Source organism: Arctopsyche grandis, chromosome 9 (genome assembly GCF_051622035.1).
Source record: "Arctopsyche grandis isolate Sample6627 chromosome 9, ASM5162203v2, whole genome shotgun sequence".
NCBI classification, from domain to species: Eukaryota; Metazoa; Arthropoda; class Insecta; order Trichoptera; family Hydropsychidae; genus Arctopsyche; species Arctopsyche grandis.
The window spans coordinates 13,484,975-13,499,965 of record NC_135363.1 but is presented as its reverse complement, the minus strand read 5'-3'; the positions used below and the strand labels follow the sequence as shown (position 1 = coordinate 13,499,965).

The following is a 14,991-nucleotide window of genomic DNA, read 5'->3' as shown; positions in this document are numbered from 1 at the left end:
TTCTTAGGCGTTTCATGTTTTTTTTTTGTAACCATACCAAAACAAGATAAGTTATACAAGTCAAATCTTATCTCATTCGCACCAAACGCCTAGAGTTTATTTTAAAGAAAGTCATTAGTCACTCGGCACGAATAAACAGATAAAGAATAACGATTACCAAAAGAAATCCTCATATTATATTTAAGACCCTCCAAACATGAAAAAATAAAATCACGCTAAATTTTGAAACGTAATTATTGTAAAAAGTACATTTTTATAAAACCCACAAGTACATACGTGCATTTCATATAAAAGATTGCTCGTTTAACTTTCTCTTCTTTAATCGACGGCGAAGAAATTTTCTCGGCCGACTACCGACACGCTTTTCATTCCTGTTCGGTTTTTTTTGTTTTGTTTATTTGTTCAACTATATTTTGAGCTTTTATTCCCGAACTGGGCAGATTGGGAGTCACAAACACCGACGGTAAAAATTGGAGCCTACGAGATTGCGTTGAACTTGATATCGCGCAAGCAATTAAAGAGAATTACATCACATTAGATATCGTTCGAAGCAAGGTTGTGCAAGATAATCAACTAACTACATCTACAAAAATATAAAATTACATAAACTGCATACAGCGCCAAACCTGCTCCGTTCACTGTACGTACGCCGAATGAGAAAGTGGAAGGAAGAACCCGTTCTCAAAAATGCAACGACATGAAAGGTGCATTTTCTTTATACGCCGAAAACTGAATTAGAGCTAGGAAATCAAGGACGTATTACAAATAGACGAAGTGGAAATAATTTACCAACTTCCTGTCACGATCGCTATTATATGTACGTACGTTTGAACTTGAAACGTGTGCGAACATTACTGCAAACATCTTCAGCACCGTTGTTTACGCGGAAAATAAATAATACACTTATTTATTTTCATCAAAATAATTCAATAAACGTGAAAACAACGTTCTCTGGAACTCGGAACATTTTCATTATTTATTTTATTACACATGAGAGAAGATCCGACAAAGAAATTCCCAGAAACGTATGGATACACAAGTGTCAGTACCTGGAAAACGGTCAGACAATAAATTTGCTGCGAGAAGGGAACGAAAAAGGCCTTGACTCGAAGCTCGGTTCACTACTACCAAATCAAAATACATATCATAAACTTATTCAGAGCTAGATATTTTCTTTTTAATTTGAAGCTATACAATACGTTCTACATATTACATATCCGACTTAACTGTTGACGGAACATTTTAAACGTTTTTTTTAAACTGATTCCTATAAATATGGATATTCATTGAAGAGGTATAATTTATGTAAATTTAGAAAAAGTTTTTGTACTAAAAAGAAAATAACCAAAGTATTTTGAAATTCGTAAAATTAGAGTGACACGAGTAAACAAAGATCTACTCACCTATGAAACCCGTGAGTGGCCTTGATCATTTTGTCGCCCCTTGCAGGTAAGACACGAGTGACGGCTATAAAATCGACCTTCCGAAGTTTTTATATATAACTATCTATTTATATAAAATTATAAAAACCTTTCAAGCGTCACTTTATAATATTGTAATATTTATTTGAAAAATACAAATTTGCTTTGAATGAAATCTTCAAAATAAAACTTGGGCACGCAACTTTGTATGAAATAAAGTTAACCGCTCTCAAGTTGACCACATTGTCACACTTGTTTCTGTTTGGTACGCCGTCAGATAGGTAGACAGCCTTCTCTCTCTCTACATTGGCTACGTCTATTTTCGTCGGCAGCTGTTGTATTCTCACCTACAAGTGCGTTTTTCGACGCGCAAATTCGCCAGTTCAAAATAGCAGTCGAGTGTTGCTCTCGTGGCCAAAGTCGTTGTCCTGTGTCGGTCGGTTATCGCCGTACGGAAACATCACAAGAGAGGAAACAAAAAAAAAAAAACTTGTAAAAAAGGACAAACCGACACGCAAAGTTCAAGAAACGCGATAAAAAAAAAGCAACCCAGCGTTGCCCTCAGAAAAGCCTGACAAAGAAACAGTCCCCGGGAAAATTGGGTCATTTATAAAAGTGGGAGTCAGTGGGCAAAAAGGCTGACCATTCTAAAAACACACAATTCATTACAAAACAATTCAAATGCCTATAAAAACCTAGCAGTTGACGGAAACGATATTGCACAAGCATTTTTATTTCTAATAAACAAATTGATGTTTCCTAATGTAAATTTTTTGATTGGCAAATGTTTAAAAACAAAAGTTGCCCACCAATTTTGCCTATCTTATACTAAACAATCAAAATTACACATATTTATGCTTCAAGGATAACAAGAATAAAAAAAAATACTTCAAATACACAGAGCGAAAGCATAATCGCATAGTTTTATCAAAGTACTCATACACACACAACCATAACACAAATAGGAGGTAGTGTGATAATAAAAAGCGTACACTATCAAAATCATAAGAATTACACCCGATAAAACAAGTACTAGGTACTTAACGTCGCGACAGTCGTTTAGTATGAATTCGAACGCGGAACAAATTGCTTCGATCACAAATTTAAACGGAAACAAAAATATATTATTATATCACATGATTGCAGAGGCGAAGGTGTTAATAATGATTGTGAAATTGGAGGAGAAGATGACGAGGGCGAAGAACGAGCGACTCGAGCGTCGATGATGGCTAATGCCAAAAAATAACTCGGGGGACCGGAGATTTCGCATTTGACATTGTAAGATTGTTGACCCTCACTCAAATGTCACTGTCATGTCATACCAATAAATAGATAACGACACCGTGCTCGTTCTCACCAATAAAATCTTCATTTGGGAATCACACTCGATGCAAACATAAACCATTATCCAATCCCCAATTTAAATCTATACGTTTTTTTATGAATCACAGTCTGTGTCTAATAAAAACCATACTTACACAAAAGAAATCCATTCAACGACGAACAGGAGTCTGTATCGCAAAATAAGGTTCAATTTATCACTCAAAAACAAAAAGAGGGGTTCTAGACAAAAACCGTTGTGATTTAAATGCATCCAATGATGTCGATGATTCGAATCGGCCCTGTTCGGCCTGTGTGGTACGTTACAAAGTAATTACAGACTGTAACTAGGCGTGTCGCCTACGCAAAAGTTATCCACTGAAACTCACTTTGTAAAGTTATCACGCCGCGAACAAAACAAAAACGATTGCACAACCCATTCGGCGAAAACAATGCGGAGAAGAAGGTCGCACAAATAGCTGTTATCGCCAAAATAAAACGTGTCGAACCGCAGAGCCGGACCCGAGACGACCACCGCGAGCGTACGTCGGCCGCGTACTGACGGCCACGTCACAGTGACGTTACCCAGAACGATCCGATCCCAAAATAAATACGTAGCGCATAAATCGAAGCTTCCATTGCATGCCGTAGATAAAATGCACGCCGTGGAGACTTCGCGTCCGTTTACAATATGTACGTACCGCAATTCGCCGGATTCCGACAGGCGATTGTCGCCCTTAGAGCGCCGTCTCGAAAGATGATTGTGGCGTGACTGCAACGTGACTGGCGGAGACGATGCAGTGGCTCATCCACTCTACTGTGTCACTTCTGGAACGAAAAAATGTAGTTTTCTTATCGTTCGCGCTGAGGTTTGTGTAATTTATTCAGCGATAGTAAAATTGACAAATAATACATAATGCAAATATTATACATAGATATAATGATAAAGAAAAACCATCGGCCGATAACGATACGACTTCGATCGAAACGGTTATTTCACAAGTAAGAAACTATTATAAAAAAAATGAATACAAATTAAATCACAATTCTTTTGTTACTTTTTTAACGAGTGTACTTAAATTTAAATAGAATTTCCCATATAAAAATATATTAAACAATTGAAATTTATAAAATAAGATCTCATATGTAGGTGCATATTTAAAACATAAAGCGTTTGTGAACATCTTCACTCCATGTTGGTTAACCCTTTGAATGTTGACCAACGCCGATCGGCGTTTTGCTGACAAGTCCATAGGCCTGCAAAACGCCGATAGGCGTTGTAAACTTTGAATGTAAGAAGTAAACAAGAAAGGTAGCATTGCAAACAATGCATTGAACATGGGTCGGGTAATCCGTGTCATACATTTGTCAGCGTTTATAAAGACTCGCTTATACCGGAATTTCTGAATTTATAAGCATAGCAGAATTACCCTACTGCTGAGTATTTTAGATTGTAGCTTGAAATTTAGATTGTGAGCATTACATTTTAACAACAAGATGTAACTAGAAAAATACATTCATTAATAGACTTATTTTGTTTATTTTATATTGTTGCTAGATGTATTAAAGAGTCTAAACACACCTTTACAAAACTAGAAATCCTCGTTTGTTTGGTTTAGCTACAATTTTTATACCCGCTTTCAATTGGATATCTAAATAATTCTAGTTGGAAATTTTGGGAAATTTTCAGCGTGGCGGGCTTTCGACAAAAAAGACGTCAGCACTCAAAGGGTTAAAATAAACTTGTTAAAATTTGCGTGTCCACATGCTGAAGGTTTCCTTCAACAATACAATGTGCAAAAACAAAGATGTTAACAATAAAACTGTGTTGAAAATGTTGACACTAGTTACTTTCGATACGCACATACTTTCCAAGTTGCAAATTTACATGTTAGTGACAGCAGTGGGGGGGGGGGGGGGGGTATTATACTATCAATACGGATCGTGATTCTAGTATCGCGGATTTCACGATTACTGATTATCACAGTATATACCTATTACACTGTCAAACCGGATCGCAACAGGCGTAGATCGCGTGATAGTATTGATAGTGTGATAGGCCCCAGTAGGTACACCAACTTCCCATTAAAAATATAGCAGTGACGACTGTCAAAGCATCACTTTCGATACTGTCACTCAAAAAGTGTACAAAAATACTGCCCGTGTATCTAACGTAACTAGCTAGGTCTAAAATTATTCATTAATAGTTATAAACAAAAACTTATATACTTCATAGATATAATTTTACGCGGTTGATAGTCTTGGAAGATTTTTTTTTGACTGATAAATATAATACTAGGATTTAAGTAGATATGCGATATAGAAATTCAACAGTTTTTGACACGGGCGCATTCAGGGTCAAGTACGATGTTATCTTCAGTAATCAAATATTCTCACAACATATTTTCAACATCGAAAAATAGTAGATATGCGATATAGAAATTCAACAGTTTTTGACACGGGCGCATTCAGGGTCAAGTACGATGTTATCTTCAGTAATCAAATATTCTCACAACATATTTTCAACATCGAAAAATACTAACAAAAAGTTTTCAAGTCGTTTAAACAAGAAATGAGTCATAAAATGGAACGCATAATATTTAATTAACTACTCCCAAGTATATTAATTAAATTTAGTTCAATAATAAATACGAAAAAAATGTAATTTAATATTAATATAGGCGATCGATCAATTTGGAATCATTTACAGAACCGAAGCACTTGCACAGAGTAAAACGGTCAAATTGCAAAAAAAGACAGGTAATGAAATGACGACGAGAGTAAAAACTTTATGATGGCAACACAATCCACTTTCCTTTTATGGCCTTTGGTATCTTGCACGAATTCCACATGCACACGTACAAGCAAGCAAGCACTGACACACATGAAAATTAAATTAAAAAATAAGTGCTTATAGCCGAACTGGAATACAAATGGTAGGTTTTATTACATTTAAAAACTTGCAACTATTACTTATAATGCAAATTCAACGATCAAATAGCAAGCAGTATTTTCTCAATAATTTGATAATTAGGTGGTTAATCCACGACCTTTAGTAGTAATGAGCTTTTAAACATAATATATATGTACACACACGTATATACAGTATGCCAAATTACACCAAAAGATAAGATTAACGTTTTGCGGTCATTGTACACGAAAATAGGCGATCAACGAATGATACACACGTATTTGCCAAACAAACAACTCGCATTAGCGAGAGAACGCGACGCCATCTTTGTGTGTCATCGCACCTCTTCCGATTGGTCGGAATTAAATTTTTCGTCACGACGAAACACAATTACCTAGTGTTGATTTTATTTATCTGGACGTTAATAAGACGCTAAACGGACATTGGACGAGTAGGTACAAAAATAATGACAAAACATCTGGGTACGTTCGAAATATAGTGCTACTTATGCATATGTAACATGTGCTCAACTCCGCTATACATTTAGCAACATGTGAACTCAAACACTCATAAAAAAAAAAACATCTTTTCAATGGGGGAGGGAAGATCGATTCATCACTGGTTGGAATGGGTGGAGTTCCCATCTGTATAGTGTAGATTGTATATACCGCAACGATAGAAAAAACAGAATGGGATATCAGAAAACACAGATATCTAAAATCACAGACATCTAAAATTCTAGTGAAATAATAACCATAGACATTTATCGGTCTGGCTTGCAGAATGAACCAACACAACAAATACATACATACTCTAATAATTCTAGCTATGATCAAATCACATGGTCAACATGTCCGGTAGTAAAGAAGATTAAATAAAAGAGACGTATGAAATCAGGATGGAGTGAATTTGAGTGAACGCCGATTTTAAATCCAAAATGCCACTTTCAGAGTCCGGTCTATAATTGAGGTAGCATTGATTATGATAGTTCTTCTATTATCTATTGATTATGATAGTTCTTCGCTCTTTCGAAAATGAAGAAGCTAGGCTTACTTCCAAAATAAATTCTAGAAAGAAATATTTTGAATAACAAAAAATAAAAGTTATTGATTTACTGTCTGTAAGTATATTCCTGGAAAAAAAGGCCCCGCTCGTGATTCATTATCAATAAGTTCACTGGCATATCATAATTCTAGAAATAACCTAACCCACTCCTCACTTCAGCCCTTTTATATAATAGAATATATCGAGAAACCGGAAAATTCTCGCATTCCGTAAGACCCTAACCATCCTTGATATGCAAATGCTGTCATGGATTTATCTTCGTTGCCTATCAACAGTTTCATTGAACCAATATTTTCATAGTATAACCATTAGATTTAATTTTCGACCTCATTATCAATGTACATATGTAAAGCACGCACTATGCTAGCTTAGCACTAATAATTATTTAAGGCCGATCATGTGATGCCTCAAAAGCCTGATACTCAAGGTCAAGCCATCTCATACGATCTGCGATTTGTACCGATCAATGGAAATCATCATCTGGGAGGTTATCTTTCACGAGCAACAACATAAGTGTGTTGAAGTGCGACCTTCATCACACGCAACAACCGAATTAACCCAGTCGACAGATCGCTAAAACCGCGTTTATTCCGATTTGTATATCGCGCCAATTTTCGGATCGAAAATCGCATTGCATCATTGCTTGAACAGTGCAAGTGATAGGCGTGCCTAGGCCATGTCTAGACGCCTGTAAGGTCACCGGCCTAGGTCACCAAACGCAGCCATCATCCATGTTCATACTTATATCTAAATCCTATAATATATGTAATACAATCGAATACACTGCACAGAGCACAATGGCCACCACGAGGCAAGAAAGGGAAAAAACATACATTGTCATCGAGGCGTACATTACGAGAACAATTCAAATACCTCTGTGAAATATGATATTCCATACATGTTCGATTTGAATTTGATCCAAGTAGTTATGACGTAGTTTCTCAAAAGCTTTTTTTTTTTTTTTTTTTTCAGAAAGTGACCCCTAATACGCAGTTCGATGGTAAAGTTCATGACTTGATGTTTGACATTCTTAGATGCACAAAATTAACGATGATTAATGGTAAGTACATATAAGAAACAAGACAATATTTATTTCCAACAAATAACGGAAAATTTGTTCCGCGTAAACTAATTATAGAACCATCGAATGTTCGAGAATTTCATGTTTTTGGATGAAATTTAGCCGATTATGAAAATAAACATCAAAGATTCAATTCAATAAACTTTGATTCATTTAAAATTCATATAAACAAGTTACTTACAAAAGCATTTATTTATACTGTTGTCAAAATAATAATGACGACACTCGATACTTATAGCTAAATCGAATACACTTCTATACTGATAAAATATTGTAGATAAAGCGTTCATATTGAAAAAAATACTATTATTCAGTATTCAGGCGTTATTTTGCTCATGAAAAGAAACCAACATAAAAGGTCAATTTAAGATTCGCAAACCTAGTGAAACCTTTTCGTACATTCGAAAGGTAAACTATTGTGGGAGTGTATTGCCAAAATTGCAAAACAATAAATATTCCGGTGGTGGACGGGGTTGGTTCTGTCATGCGGAACTACATATGTATGTATATTTTAAAGAAACAAGACAAGTGTGCCAAATATTTATAATATTTACTCATTTTATTAAATCGAAAACACTGTTTACTGAAAAACTGAAAAATTGTTATGTATGCAACAAACAGTCAACAGATTTTTGTCAAAAACAATGCGGCAACTAATGTTGACACGTTTCAAAGTGTTTAAATACAAGCCACATTGATTAAACGATTGTTTGCCAGTTCAGTTTTTTTTTGTTTGCCAAATCTCGGCCGTAATTGAAAAATTTATTGGATTGTCGCGATAATCACGAGTACGCCTGGAAGATTTAGATGGTTATTGATCCAAATTGACCGTCCCCTGTTAGAGTTTGCCAATTGATCTAACGCAATTGTTGTTACAGTTTCTATAAAAATCAGCATCCCTACTATTTAGCAAAATTCGGCAATTCTGAATTTGTTCGGCTAATTGTTGGAGGCATGCATATACTTGCGGTTTTTAATTTGTATGTGTCGATTTAGGGTGACCCACACAAATGCAATAATAATAGAAATGGCTTTATGCGTCATAGTGTTGTAAGTTTACGGTATGGCTATCGCCATACTGAATTAGTTTCCGCCACACTCGTGTTTGGTGTTCGAAGTACATATGTATGTCTGATAAACATTTTTTCATATAACTCGCTAGATGGGGAAGTGCATCGTTAAAATTGCACAATGCACACCAAACACGGCTGTGGCGGAAACTAATTCAGTATGGCGATAGCCATACCGCAATCTTACAACACTATGACGCCTAAAACCTTCTATGGGGTGACATGTCATGGCACTACCGATATATTTATATGAGGAAAAAAACTGTTTCTTACCAATTATATAATGAGATCACACACTTTTTTTATTATCCGATTTAACTTCACTTTTGTAACGTAAAGAATTGAAACTGGATAAATGCTAGCGAACAACACACACACACTCGGTCAAAAAATTGACAAACGCCGATCGACTGAGATTGAGCCACACGCTCGAAGGCTATTCCGACGCGCGATACAGAAACCCGATTGCGCAAACCAAAAAAAATTTAAGTAAGTGCGAAGCGAAATATTCCATAACTGTAAAATAAAATTCCAGACGATAAATGCAACTTCCAATAAGCGATAAATACGCGAGAGAAATATAATCGAGAAAATGATGCGTCGCCGTCACGCGCCGCCCTTGGTCTCGTTTCTAACCACTTGTCGCGCACACATACACACACACCCACAAACACACGAGCATACATAAAGTCACATAAACACACACAACTACACCAGAACAGTATCGCGCGCAACCAAACCGGGAATCGGGCGAGATCGGTCACCAAACTTTTTCGCGCAAATTTCCATACACGCAGACGTAAATTTGGGTGACGAGTAGGCGGGCGAGAGGGCGGGAGGGCGGAACGCACTCGAAATTCGCACAGTCGAGCAACAGGTTGGCAACTCTCGGAGGAAATCCACCGGAAGTGGCGTCTTTCGAACGAGTTCGAGTTTGGGCCGAGTTGTGCAAGAGATCGCCGAGTCGTACGTACGTAAATGTGTCGACGGATGGTGGATGGTGGATGGTGGATGGTGGATGGTGGATGGCGGATGGCGAACGGCTCGAGTAACGGGACTCGAGCTCGCGAGCGACTACGTTGGCGAGCTTTGGCTCAACTTACGACAAACGCCGGAACTTGGCTGCAACCGGAAGTGGTCGAAGGGGCGGAGGTATACTGGGGGGTGGATTGGGGTTGGGGTGGTAGTGGTGGGGTGGCGCGACGAGCTGTATTACGAGTCGAGCGAGACGAGAAAACGCGACGGAAGCGCACGCACCAAAAGCGCAGTGGCGACTGAAGTGTGGAGCGGCCGGCGCGGCGCACTAGAGAAAGAGGTGGGCTCGGAGAGGTGGTGGGAGGCGGATGGCGGGGTGGTAGGGAGACGAATGTAGCCGATTGTGGCCGAGTCGAGCCGAGCGATGGCGAGAGTTGCCGAATGCCGATTGCCGGTCGCCGAGTGCGTTGTGCAGCGACCGCTTTGGCGCTTTCTCGTCTGATAAAAAGCAAAGTGCGGATGGTCGGTCGGTGCAGGGCGAATGGGCGGATGGGCGGATGGGCGGATGGGCGGAGGGCGGATGGGCGGATGGGAGTTTGGGCGGAGCCCGCTCAAGAACAAAGCGCACCCCTTCTACCCTTATCACTGCTCTCATAACCTCCACACACTTTCAAATTATTTTATGGGTGTTTGTGTTTTGACAACTTTTCCACTTCTGTTTATTATTAGTTTCGAGTTTTCCCTTGGTGGATATGTATATTTAGCTAGAAAAATATGCTGTACAAATTGTTATCAACGTTTTCGGTCGAAGGCTACAACCATAGTCGTGAATTTCGAGAGTAGTTTTGTGGTCAAAATCCCAAAGGCTCTCCTTAAAAAGTATGGCTCACTCTCAACTTAAGAATAAAATAAAAGAATGAAAGAAATCCGTTGTCTCACAAAATTAAAATTAGACAACATATTCGATGGCTAGTATTTACATATTAGATGGTAAGTAATCTAATCAGTTTTCGACCAGAATTTTATTATCAAAATGGTTAGTATTATATTATTAAATTTCTTATTTCAGTATAAATAAAAAATAGACAGTATAAAAGAAATTGGAAAACTAACGTACTACATTCGCCAGAACAAATAGCAATGCCTGTTAGATACAATTGACTATCAAGATCGTACCAACTTTGTGTTGATACCAATCAAAATAAAACTTACCATTTAACATTAATACTGATCATTTATGTTTAAATACTAACCTTTTATTATTTATTCTGACCACTTTTATACTGAACGATGGATACTGGCCGTTTAATATAAATACTGACCTTTCATGTTTAAATACTGACAAAAATAGACTAAAATACTTACCAGTAAAACACAAGCGTAAAATTAATTAACGTTTTTTAATATTTTTCTGCACAAATAATTAAGAATGTACTGGGTACTGTAGGGAATGTAGGTACTGTTTGAAGATAATTCACTAACGAATTTATACATACATATATTCAACGGTTCGGTGTTTACATCCCAAATGTGAATCGCTACCAGGATAACCACCGCTACGAAAATCGCTCGCGCGAGCTCCTGTTGCACGAAAATTCGTCGCACAAGAAAATTACAGTATAGAAAACTGGCAAAATATTGCGCAAAACTGCCCAAATCTCGTATAAAAAAGCATTTGTTGAGCAATATTTGGGCAGTCTTCTCATTTATATTTGGGCAGTCACATTTGGGATGTAGCTCGTTTACCATATTCAACATAATATACCAATAATAAAACAGTAACAGTAAAAAGATCCCCCAATTTATAATTTCAGTAAAAGTTTTTGGCTAAATCAGAGCTCGCATTCTATTTCTTTGTATGATTTTTTTTGTGTACAATTCTCTGTAAATAAACCTCTTAATTTACAACAATTGTTACTGACTCTTTCACCATAAACTTCAATAAAATCAAAATGGACAAAGGACTATTTTGCACATTGCGATCGTGCACACGACAATCGTTGCCACGAAAACGTTGCCACGAAACTGGCACTCGAATTCTCGTTATTTTGACAGTTCGCGTGGAATTTTCGGGAGCCAGATATTCCGTGATCGAGATTTTTGTGATGTGTGCGAGTACGCTTTGTGCGGAATAATCACCGAAACATTCAATATATCTCAGTTGGACCGCCCTCAAAAAAATCCTATGTGCGCCCATGAGCCATGAGTACATACGCATATTATACATACATACACATTCTTATTTTAAGCAAGGTTTGACCTTAATCAGAACCGGTCATTGAGAAATTGCCGCAACCAAGCTTAAGAATTTATGAATTCAATTTAACCTTTTTTTTAATATTTAATGTAATATAAACTCGTAAACAGTAAAAATAAAATTTATAAATGTAAATATTTAAAATATATATGTATGTACCTACATATGTATGTATTATGTTTCGGAGATTTTGACTTTACGAACGGATATGCATAGTTCTCTTGTCTCTGAAAGGCACTTGAATATTTTATAAGACGAGGCGATTTCTTGCTGCAACTCCTACTTGAATGCTTCTATAATAAATCTCAGTTCAAACTACATATGTACATAAATACATATGTATGTACATATGTATGCAGACTGTTGTTGGAAAGGTACAATCTTATTTCCGATGAAATCAATTGAATTTTAAAGCAAGAGCAATATTTCGTAAGCATATTGTTTGTATGCGATTTTTATTAATAGAAAGTGAAAAAAAAAACAATAAGTAAACGCAATTAGATGGGATCTCAGCCAAAGAGTGGAAAAAATGTGAACTTTGTTGTTGAAAACGGGGAATGACCGCTCGCTCGTCTAGAATAACAATATTCAGTCTTTCATATACAAATTCTACATACATATATGTATATATGTACATAGCAATTTATTGCACATGCGACGTGAAAATTTCATAAATTTGGTGTAATTAAATTTGATGAACAAATTCGTTTAAATTGCATGCATCACAATGCTAATAAATTTGACAAATTCGAGATTATAAAGATGTTCACAGTAAGTTGCATTTTCTAAATGGAATCTAATAAGATATGCATCGTATTATAAATTAATCTTCATTCTTCAAATGCAGTAACTAGATTTAAGATATCAAAATATTTAATACATATTATAGATAGTAAATTTGTTTAACATTCAAAAGATATTAATTTTGAATCTCATTGAATTAACTTTGCTATCTTTATAACATGTCTGGTTTTTCTTATAATAAAATATATTTTAAAAGCTTAATTTTAATTGATCGCTTTTTAATCAATAACTGGCTTACATAATTATTACAAAATTAAAATAAATTGACATTATATACATACTTAGTAAGTATGTACATATATAATGAATATATAAAATATATAATATGTATATACTTACTTACATATACACCAAAAATTTTATATTTCATAAATTACATTTCTTCCAGTCCTACATATGTATGTACATATACATACCTATAATAACATTGCTTCCCAGTAGCGTCGCTAGGCTCGTACGGGGAGTGCGGTCTACACCGGTGACACCACTTTCGGGGTGGCACCAAATTTTTCAAATTGAAGAACGACATAATTCGACATATTCGTTGTATGACGGTCCTCGAGCGGCTACAAGCCTCTTATAAACAATTTCTGTATATATACAGCTACCGCGAAATCCTTCCGGTACAGCTATACATAGCATCAAATATGAGCCATAATTGGCTTTTGTTTGAATTCCTGAGGTAAGGTAAGAAAGATTCAGTCAGACGGAGACGCAATCCAGAAAAAAACGTTTGAACTTACATAGCTTCTCTTTTGGCACTTTTCTCTCGTAAGTCATAATAATGAACAAAAATTGATAATTAATAAAAAATATTAAGTGACACCACCACGCACCAGGCCACTGATTGCTTCCATAATGATAGCATGATATGGCTTAATTATGCTTCTACATACATACTAATGTACATAAATATATTATGAATGTTATTGTAACTGCAATTTTAATTATTTACATAGTGTTCAAATTTGATTTATTGGATATTTTATGTTATAAATAACTGTTTATACATATGTACATACATTCATACATATGTATGTAGATAAAGTACATGATATTATACTATTATACTATTATACTATTTGAGTACTTCACACTAAGATTATAAATGATTTACCAATTACATACACCATTATCTTCATTGTCATCCGATTTGTGACATATTTTTAATTTGACATAAAAAGAAAAATTTCAATAGCCTTAATATATGTACATATACATATGTATATGTACAAACCTGTTCGGTGAAAATGTAAATAAATAAAAAAAAAAGAAAATGTAAATAAATAAAAAAATGAAAATGTAAATTTATTTACCCACCTGTAAATAAATTTTATATTTATTTATTTTTAAACAGACCATTGTGGCATATATGTACTGCAATAAAGTAAAAGCGTTTTAAACATAAATGAATTTTAAAATTTTTACTAGACACTTAACGTATTTCAGAAGTATCTAAAATTGTATTTTATAAAGTGACTTCGTAGACAAGTTTTCCAGTGATGTTTGCGTGAACGGTGTGAAACGATTCAAGAAAGCACAAAGAACAATGTGACAGTGCAATGTCTCGCGACAAGTTGTCACATAATCAATATCGGCTCGGTTCCGTCTCTATGGGGACGTGCATACGGTACAGCTTGCACTTCCGGCATTCTGTGTGCATCTGCATCAACGTGACTCGACTTGGATGTGCAGCGAAAGAATACAGGGATATATTACTAAAGATCGCTGATTGAGATTTAAGTTTACAAACGAGTTTAAATGCAATTTCACCTTGTCATAGTGTACAAGATACAATACATATATGCATGTACAAGCATCGCATCGCTTGCGTTGACCTATATTTGAAATCTAATGTGAAATAATATGTAATGTGCAATATTCAATAATATGTAATATGCAATTGAAATGCGGTTCATAAATAAAACTTTGATGTTTTACAATCAATATTCAATTTAAATCTGTTGATATCCAAGTTTTAATTCTTAACTCTAAAGCCAAATATTACTGGGACTGCTTCATTTCCTCCCTGTAAGACTTTTCTTTTTGAAGGTAAAATATTGGTATTTCCGGAAATATTTAAAAAT

At 35.8% G+C, this 14,991-nt stretch overlaps 1 protein-coding gene across 1 annotated transcript in view; it reads right to left on the bottom strand.

Moving 5' to 3' along the window:
- Window positions 1-10,144, bottom strand: part of LOC143917200 (uncharacterized) — a 90,805-nt gene extending 80,661 nt beyond the window's left edge. Inside the window, exons 1-3 of the mRNA XM_077438669.1 lie at window positions 9,972-10,144; window positions 9,142-9,384; window positions 3,443-3,569 (exon numbers count right to left, since the gene is read on the bottom strand). The gene's annotated coding sequence lies outside the window, so the exon portion shown is untranslated. The remainder of the gene's footprint in view (window positions 1-3,442; window positions 3,570-9,141; window positions 9,385-9,971) is intronic.
- Window positions 10,145-14,991: the final 4,847 nt, after the last annotated feature.